This window comes from Triticum aestivum, chromosome 5B (assembly GCF_018294505.1).
Source record: "Triticum aestivum cultivar Chinese Spring chromosome 5B, IWGSC CS RefSeq v2.1, whole genome shotgun sequence".
NCBI classification, from domain to species: domain Eukaryota; kingdom Viridiplantae; phylum Streptophyta; class Magnoliopsida; order Poales; family Poaceae; genus Triticum; species Triticum aestivum.
The window spans coordinates 100,669,651-100,679,791 of NC_057807.1; positions in this window are offsets into that span (position 1 = coordinate 100,669,651).

Sequence of the window (10,141 nt, forward strand, 5' to 3'; positions counted from 1 at the left end):
GGTTTACGACTCCGGCCGGGTCATTCCGTGGGGTATATCCCCGACATTAGCCCCCAGTTTAATTTGGATTTATCCATGTTAAACTGACTCTGATCATCCTTAAGTCCTTGTCACTTCCGTCTTCTAGAAAATCCGGTTTAATAGGCCAGCTTCATAATAAATTTGCTGACGTTGGTTTGTCACAGAGAAATATTGTGAAGAATAACTTCTTTGACTCAGCTCCCAATGACTTAACAAAAATAATGGTCCTTGAAATCCTCATATGAAGGTTTAAGAATGTAGAACTTGCTGGTTTATAAATATTAATAGCACTAGGTCATACTTGTAGTTAACATCCAGCTTGAAAATATACCTCTTATACGACTATCACTTGTATCCCTCAAGTCTTAAGAAGGTAGCATAGCAACAGCTTAAGACTTGCTTCAATATAAATATCACAATCTTGAAGAAATCCAGGTTGTTCATCTCAATCACTAGTCAGAATTGAGTATTCCACATATGTAGCCCCCAAGTGTCGGGTTGTCATGCTTGCAGCAACCTTGGACTTGTAATTTCCTGATGCTCATAAAAACTTCAACTAGTGTAGCCTCCAAGGGTCGGGTCATTATGCAATAATGAATAGGGACTTTGTAAATATAATCATGTAAACTTTGAATAGCAACAGTGTAGCCCCCAAGGGCCGGCTCAGTAAGATAATATTGAGCTGGGACTTTGATATATACTTCAATGAAAATAACATCATATGATATATCCCCCATCATGGGGCTTGAATCCACGTCCACAAAGTTAAGAGCCTAGTGCTTTACCAACTGAGCAATGTACCCTTCAATATAATGTATAAAAAGCTTTTGTACCTTGAATTGTTGACAGGAGCAATTGGCAGCCCCCAAGGGCCGGCTCATTGTAATGTGATGAGTCGGGTCTTCAATAAGATGAGCAAAAAATGACTTTGCATTAGCCCCCAAGTGTCATGGTGCATGCTTGCAGCGACATGAGACTTATATATTTGATGTAATCGTGACTTAAATAATGTAGCCCCCAATTGCCGGGTTGTAAGCCTGCAGCAACTCGGGACTATTCCTTCAATGTAGAATAAAAATCATATCCATTGATAATATGATAGCCATTGCGCTAAAGCGACTTTGAAAATCTTAATCATAATAAAATCCAGCCATGTTGGATATTTGAAGATTTGAATAATATAATCCAATAATTTATTAGCGCATGATTCCAATGGCGCAATCCAAATATATACTGGCGACTTATAGTCGAAACCAGACCGGGCTGATAGTCTCCGGATTATGATTTAATTGTGTTCCGTCAATCTGTAACTGACAGTTGAACCGGATTTAATAATGCTTGTTGGTTTAAAAACGCAACAAAAACAATAGTCATTAGAGAAAAAGACTGAAGCAAAAGGCAATGATAAAACCGTTTGCAAAAAAGATGCTTTATTGAGCTGATCAGATGGTGTTACCATGGTCAGACAGGACCAAGCCCCCTAATAGGTGTGGCGATGATTCAAGTCAGATAGGTCCCCAAATGAAACTGTGGCATTTATGCCGATCAAAACGCATGGCAATGGTTCGGGTTCGACCAAGCCCCCAAGTGATTCTGTGGCCTTAGGCCGATCAAGAGGCGTGACTGGTTCAGACTTGACCATGTCCCCAAGTGATTTGGTGGCTTTCGCCTATCAAAAGGTGTTGCATTGGTTCGGACGCGACCAAGCCCCCAAATGATATGTGGCATTGCGCCGATCAAGAGGTGTAGCTATCGTTCGGATACGACCAAAGGCCCCAAGTGATCAATGATATGATAAGCCAATAAGGCATTATACCCATGTTTGAACCGCGCATCCTGGCAGCAGGTCCTCTTTGGCACCTTTTAACTTATTGTAAGAGATAAATCCTTCTTGAACCGGATTTTGAACCGGATATTGAGAGCTTCAAAGTTTTGTGGGAGATAGCTTTCCCTTGAACCTGATTTTAAACCGGAAACCTTCTTTTTAAGCCGGAAATTTTCTGACGGCCTTTAAATTTGTACCAATATGGCGGTTTAGGGTCCTGCATTAGATAACTTTTCGCAAGCCGGAGTAATTGCTTTTTCAAAGAAAGCAATATATAATATAAAAATATATTGGATGGATTTCACCTAATATGTCAGGCCAGTTGATACCCATCGCAGGGTTATACGCCAGTACAGATAAAAGAGTCGACCGCGGCATTGCTGATGTAGTCCAGACTGCGGGGGCGGCGGCTTGTGTTCCGGTTCATCAGTGTGATATTCACAAATGCCGGCGTAGAACAGCTAGCGCGCGCCGTACGTAGTAGGGCATCACTTTTATAATGAGCACTTGTCCTGTATAGAAAGATATAGGCCAGAGTAATCGTTCTCGGAAAAACAATATCTACAAAAAAGAAACAGATGAAAAAGATAGCACCTGGAAATTTAATTGGCCGTGCCACCAGCGAGTAGTAGCATGCTTTTTGTCTGCACGTACAGACTGCTCCACCGTAAACCGGCCAGAACACATTCTATGGCCTTGTGACTGTTAGCACTAGGATTTGACCCTCAGGTTCTTCTTTTTTTTTCACCTGAGCACATCTTCTCTGCTTTCTTTCTTTAAGAGCAGCCGGATCAAGGGGCCAGCGGCGCGCAGACCGGACTGCGGGGGTGCCCGGTAGCACAAGGCGGCCAGGCGGGACCGCAACCCGGCAGGGGCGCGGGGCAGGAGCCGGCCTGGGGAGGTGGAGCCGGGCAACTGAGGTGCAGCAGCGAAGGGGCCTGGCGAGGCGGAGCCGGCGAGGGGCGGGAGGCCGGCGTCGTGGGAGACCGGCTGGACGGGCGTGCGCTGGACGGCCAGTCAAGGCGGAGCGGAGAGGTGAAGTAGAGCGGGGCCAGGGCGGCTCAGGGCCAGGCCGGTTCAACGTCAGGGCCTGCCCGCAATAGCTCGAGGTGAGGGGAGACCCTGGCGATGGTTGAGACCACGCGGCGGCAACTTGGCGGCGATTAGCCGAGGCACTCTCGGCGGTGACCCAGCGGCGGTTTGGCGAAGCGCTTAGTAGTGACCCGGCGGCGATTTGGCGGGGCACTCGGCGGTGACCCGGTGGCGATTTGGCGAGGCGCTCGGCGGCAATTTGGCGAGGCGGACCAGAGTGAGGCGCGGTGACTCGCGGCAGAAGCCAGGCCGGGTCAATGCACCGGAGAAGTAACTCGGGGACGACCGGGTCAGTACATGCGATGGCGACTCGCCAGCAGATAGCGAGTATGAGGGTGACTCGATGAAATCGTGGTGACAACCCGGATTCGAGGAGACGGATTCCGTGGCGATTCAGCATGGGCGGCGGCGGGTCAAAATAGCTGCGGCGGCAGCCCACGACGTGGCGAAGTGGAGGCGGCCTTACTCCGGTTTATAAGAGGTGACAGCCAGGACCGGCGGTGGGTCGGACGCGTGGAGGCGATGGCGATTTGAGGTGGCCGCGGTGGTGCGAAGCAGCGCACCGTGTGGAGATCAGTCATGGCGGAGAGGTCTCTGAGGCGGCTTTGTCCGCAGGGGAAGAGCGGCGTCGAACCGCAGGCGTCTCTGAAGCGGCCTTACTCCTGTTTATAAGAAGGAAAACGGGCATGGTGACCCGGCACGGCTGCTCACACTGCAGAAACGGCTTGGCTGTCCAAGGCAGGCTCAGTCCGGCGTGATTACTCAAGGAGAAGGAGTGGGCCGTTCGTCCGGTGACTCGCAGGAGAGCCGTCCGGCGGGCGCGACCACAGAGTGGTGCGAGGAGAAGAGACTCGGGCGCGGCCCGGCGGAGAGCGGAGCGAGCACCGCGGGAAGGGGCGCGACCAGCGCCCGTACGAGGGGACACGAGGCTGCGTAGGAGGTGCAGGGCCTGCATGACACGGAATGGCGCGAGATGGAAGCGGTCTGCTCCAGGGACAGCGGCAGCGAAGACCACGACGACAGCGGAGGTGAGCTGCTGGCTTGATACGAGGCTCGGGGTCCGGGTCAACGACAGAGTTGGAGTCCGTGGACGACCCGTTCCTGGGTCATGGGCTCGTGGCTCTCTTCTCTATTTTTTTTTCTTTGAAAATTACCCTGATGATGATCCGGCTGCCGTTCTTGGAATCTTCTGACTCGGATGGAGGTAGTAATCTGATCTATTAGCACTCAAGTAGGAGTAGTACTAGTCTTGGACTTGCGGACATGGAGTAGTACTAGTCTTGGACTTTGTGGACGTGAAGTAGTACTAGTCTTGGACTTCTGACTCGGATGCCGCTCTTGTAACACGTACTAGTGCAAGTGCTTGTTGATTTTTCAGATTTGACTATTCTTCACATCGGGAAAAAAGGTAACAACAACCGGTTGATTTCCACGGCCTGGAACTTGTGGACATGGGGTAGCAGTGGAAACTCGGCGGTTTAAACGGTAGTCTCGGATCAATCTCCAGCGCTGCATATAGGACGTGAAAGCAGTGTCCAACCTATCGATCTGCTCCAAACTATTACTTGCAACCCCGTAGGTAAATCACATGTGCTGCAGTCTTTGTCTTGGACTCAGCGGAATGCACGATCCGGCGGCAGTGACTCGACAAATCTGACCAAAACAAACGTAATTCGATGATTTTGATACGTACTGACAGAATCCCTTTTGCCCTTGGCTTCTTACGACGGTGCAGCGGAAAGTGATCCAGCCATGACGGATCATCTGGTGGCATGTCATGATGCACATAGATGCAATCTGGTTCTGCTTCATCTGAAAACCACGAACTTCTCGAAACCCTGGAAAGAATCCCTCCAAGAACTCAACACCACCGTGCGCAGGCCCCATGGTGGGCGCCAACTGTCGTGGAATTAACACGTCAGAGGTCCTTAGTGTGAGGACTTAGTCGCGAGGCCAGCGCATCTATGTGGTAGGTTGAGACGGGTTGAGCGGAACCGAGAGACGCAACACAAGACAAGGGTTTAGACAGCTTCGGGCCCCAGGAAACATCATCCAGTAAAAACCCTACATGCTGTTTGAGGCTAGGTCTCATTATCATCACAAGGGTGTCGCCGTAAACCGGCTCTCCTCTTTGTGTCTAGCCCTAAGATTGTTTCTTCTTGCTTCTAGCTTGTTCCTCTTTGGGGAGCCCTACCTCTCCTTATATATGTTGAAGAGGCGGGTTACATGTAGAGTCCAACTCGGACTTAAGACTTAACTATTCTAACTTATCGCCATGGGCTTCTTAACATCTTGGGCTTCATATCGTCTTGGGCTTCATAACCCCTGGCAACCCAGTTATCACTGTCTGCTGGTTTAACATTGTCTGTCGGTTTAGCATTGTCTGCCGGTTTAACATTGTCTGTCGGTTTAACATTGTCTGCCGGTTTACCACCTGCCGGTTTACCACCAGCCGGTTTACCATCTGTCTGAGCCATCTGTCTTGACTGTCTTAACTGTCCGCCGGTTTAACATCCGCCGGTTTACCAAGTCCCGGCCGGTTTACGACTCCGACTGGGTCATTCCGCGGGTGAGGGAGTCCTGGACTAGGGGGTGTCCAGAAAGCCAGACTATCATCGTCCGCCGGACTCCAAGACTACGAAGATACAAGATTGAAGACTCCGTCCCGTGTCCGGATGGGACTTTCCACGGCGTGGAAGGCAAGCTTGGCGATACGGATATGTAGATCTCCTACCATTGTAACCGACTCTGTGTAACCCTAGCCTCCTCCGATGTCTGTATAAACCGGAGGGCTTTAGTCCGTAGGACACAACATACATTACAACAATCATACCATAGGCTAGCTTTAGGGTTTAGCCTCCTTGATCTCGTGGTAGATCCACTCTTGTACTACCCATATCATCAATATTAATCAAGCAGGACGTAGGGTTTTACCTCCGTCGAGAGGGCCCGAACCTGGGTAAAACATCGTGTCCCTCGTCTCCTGTTACCATCCGCCTAGATGCACAGTTCGGGACCCCCTACCCAAGATCCGCCGGTTTTGACAGCGACATTGGTGCTTTCATTGAGAGTTCCTCTATGTCGTCACCGATAGGCCCGATGGCCTCTTCAACCAACAACGTTGTCCAGGATGGGACTTTTCTCCCCGGACAGATCTTCGTGTTCGGCGGCTTCGCACTGTGGGCTAATTCGCTTGGCCATCTGGAGCAGATCGAAAGCTACGCCCCTGGCTGTCAGGTCAGATTCGGAGGTCTAAACTTCACGGCTGATGTCCGCGGAGACTTGATCTTCGACGGACTCGAGCCACAGCCAAGCGCGCCGCGCTGTGACGATGGGCATGATCTAGCTCTGCCGCCGAACAGTGCCTTGGTGGCCACACATGAATCCGCTTCGGCCTTTAGTCCGAAGCCGATCGCCCAGATCGAGGATCGGTGGATGGACACCACCTCGGGGGCTTCAACTTCCACGGCGATGGAGCCGAACGCTAATCTTGTCCCCCGCGAAACTCATGATTCCGAGGCACCAGACTCCTTGCCGGACTCCGAACCTCCCACGCCCCTACCAAATTCGGATTGGGCGCCGGTTATGGAATTCACCGCCGCAGGCATCTTCCAACACTCGCCCTTTGGCGACATCCTGAATTCGCTAAAGCATCTCTCATTATCGGGAGAGTCCTGGCCGGACTATGGCCAGGATGGTTGGGGTACGGATGACGAAGAAATTCAGAGCCCACCCACCATCCACTTGGTAGCAATTGTCGATGATCTAACCGACATGCTAGACTACGACTCCGATGACATCGACGCTATGGACGATGATGCCGGAGACGAACAGGAACCAGCGCCTACAGGGCACTGGAAGACCACCTCGTCATGCGACATATACATGGTGGACACCCCAAAAAACGGGGACGACGAAGCAGCAGCGGAGGTAGATTCTTTAAAGAAGCAGCCCAAACGCCGGCGTCAGCGGCGCCGCTCTAAATCCCACCACAGCAAGAATGGAGATTCCGGCACAGGAGATAACAATACCCCAGAGAGTGCCAAAGACAATCCCCTCCAGCAAGACTCAGCGCAGGAGGATGCAGAAGCAAGCCCTCACGAGAGGGCGGCAGACGAAGAGGTTGAGGATCATAACTATATGCATCCCTCCGAAGACGAAGCAAGCCTCAACGATGACGAATTCGTCGTACCTAAGGATCCCGTTGAACAAAAGCGTTTTAAACGCTGGATTATCGCCACGACAAATAGCCTAAAGAAAAAGCAGCAGCAGCTTCAAGCTGATCAGGACCTGCTGGCCGATCGATGGACCGAGGTCCTCGCGGCCGAAGAGTATAAACTCGAACGCCCCTCCAAAAGCTACCCAAGACGCAAGCTGCTCCCCCGATTAGAGGAGGAAGCATACATACCTCCATCACCAGTGCACGATACGGCTGACCGACCACCCCGTGGTCGTGACAGAGAGGCATCTAGGCCCCCAGCCAAGACCGTACCCCGGCATCGCTCCAAAAGTACGAAGCCAAGAGGGAACGCGCCGGACTTGCGAGATATATTGGAGGACAAAGCAAGGCAATCCAGATCCATCTACGGATCACGTGGGCGCCCCACGACCCATGACGAATACCGTCGCGCCGGATACAATAACTCCGGCCGGGCCGAACACAGCAGACAACGCTCTCTCGAGCTGCGTCGTGATATTGCTCAATACAGAGGCGCCGCACACCCGCTATGCTTCACTGACGAAGTAATGGATCATCAAATCCCTGAAGGGTTTAAACCCGTAAACATCGAATCCTACGATGGCACAACAGACCCCGCGGTTTGGATCGAAGATTATCTTCTCCACATCCATATGGCCCGCGGCGACGATCTCCACGCCATCAAGTATCTCCCACTCAAGCTTAAAGGACCAGCTCGGCATTGGCTTAACAGCTTGCCCGCAGAGTCAATTGGGTGTTGGGAAGACCTGGAAGCCGCATTCCTCGACAACTTCCAGGGCACGTATGTGCGACCACCAGACGCCGATGACCTAAGCCACATCATTCAGCAGCCAGACGAATCGGCCAGACAATTCTGGACACGGTTCTTGACAAAGAAAAATCAAATCGTCGACTGTCCGGATGCAGAGGCCCTTGCAGCCTTCAAGCATAACATCCGCGACGAATGGCTAGCCCGGCACCTGGGACAGGAAAAGCCGAAATCCATGGCAGCCCTCACATCATTAATGACCCGCTTCTGCGCGGGAGAGGATAGCTGGCTAGCTCGCAGCAACAATCTCCGTAAAAATTCTGGCAGTCCGGATACTAAGGACAACAACGGCAGGTCACGTCGAAACAAAAACAAACGCCGCATTAACGGCGACGATAAGGAGGATACGGCAGTCAACGCCGGATTCCGAGGCCTAAACCCGGTCAACGGAAGAAGCCATTCAAAAGAACCACTCCGGGCCCGTCCAATTTGGACCGAATACTCGACCGCTTATGCCAGATACATGGCACCCCTGAAAAGCTGGCTAATCACACTAATAGAGATTGCTGGGTGTTCAAGCAGGCAGGTAAGTTAATTGCCGAAAACAATGACAAGGGGCTAAACAGCGACGACGAGGAAGAGACCCGACCGCCGAACAATAGAGGACAGAAGGGTTTCCCCCCACAAGTGCAGACGGTGAACATGATTTACGCAACCCATATACCCAAGAGGGAGAGGAAGCGCGCACTAAGGGACGTCTATGCGATGGAGCCAGTCGCCCCGAAGTTCAATCCATGGTCCTCTTGTCCGATCACTTTCGATCGAAGAGACCATCCGACCAGCATACGCCATGGCGGATTCGCCGCATTGGTTTTAGACCCAATCGTCGATGGATTTCACCTCACGAGAGTCCTGATGGACGGCGGTAGTAGCCTGAACCTGCTTTATCAGGATACAGTGCGCAAGATGGGCATAGACCCCTCAAGGATTAAACCTACAAAGACAACCTTTAAAGGTGTCATACCAGGTGTGGAAGCCAACTGTACAGGCTCAGTCACACTGGAAGTGGTCTTCGGATCCCCGGACAATTTCTGGAGCGAGGAGTTAATCTTCGACATAGTCCCGTTTCGTAGCGGCTATCACGCTCTGCTCGGACGAACCGCGTTTGCAAAATTCAACGCGGTGCCGCATTATGCATACCTCAAGCTCAAGATGCCAGGCCGTCGTGGAGTCATCACGGTCAACGGGAATACGGAACGCTCCCTCCGAACGGAGGAACATACAGCGGCTCTCGCGGCAGAAGTACAGAGCAGCCTTTTAAGGCAATTCTCGAGTCCGGCCGTTAAACGGCCGGCTCAGCAAAACGCGCCCGAAGCAATACCAACCAAGACCACCTAGCGCAATCAGAGCACGCGTAGCAATGCGGCCCCAACCCCCGCCCGTGCATGAACGCAAGAATAACACTCCGCGTACATCATTACACTTTGGAGATACCATGGGCGCAGGGGGGCACGATCGCAATGGACCCAGAGTGCGGTTCGACCACACCAGGGGCTCGCAAGTGTGCCCCCTTTTTTTTATTATTATTTTCCTTCTTTGTGTACACAGGACTTCGTTAATCAGAGGCCCTATCCGGCGGTGAACCTGCCGAACTCATGATGCAACAGCCAGGGAAGAAAGAAAGCTGCGACGAACACTCAGGTGGTCTCAATCACGAGCATTAAATTCGATTATATACACCAAGTCCACAGCTCTCCCCTGGAGGGGGACATGTTTAATTAGTCCAAACCCCTTGCTTACCGCACTATTTGCATCAGTCCACACTTATAGCAGACTTTCTTTAATAAATAATGCAGCACCTTTTTGACTGCAATTGCATTACTCTTTATATATATATATATGTCCATTACATGACATCTTGCATCCGTATATTTTGGTACGACCTAATACACCAGGGGCTTATGTTCCCCACACTATGGTGTGCTAAGTCCGAACACTTCCATAAGTGCGGCACCCCGAACTTATAGCATTATATGAATCGGCTCTGAATCATGTCTTGGGTCAATGGTTGGGTTTGCCCGGCTCCCACGTTTTGGTGCCTTACGTTCCGTTCTGTCGGCTAAGGTGGCACTAGGAGAACCACTGCGATTGCGCCCCGGTTGAGCCGGGCGAGCGCCTCAGTGGAGAAAGCTAAAACTGACTGGCATGATAAGGTGAGAGACTGGTCGCTGTTCGA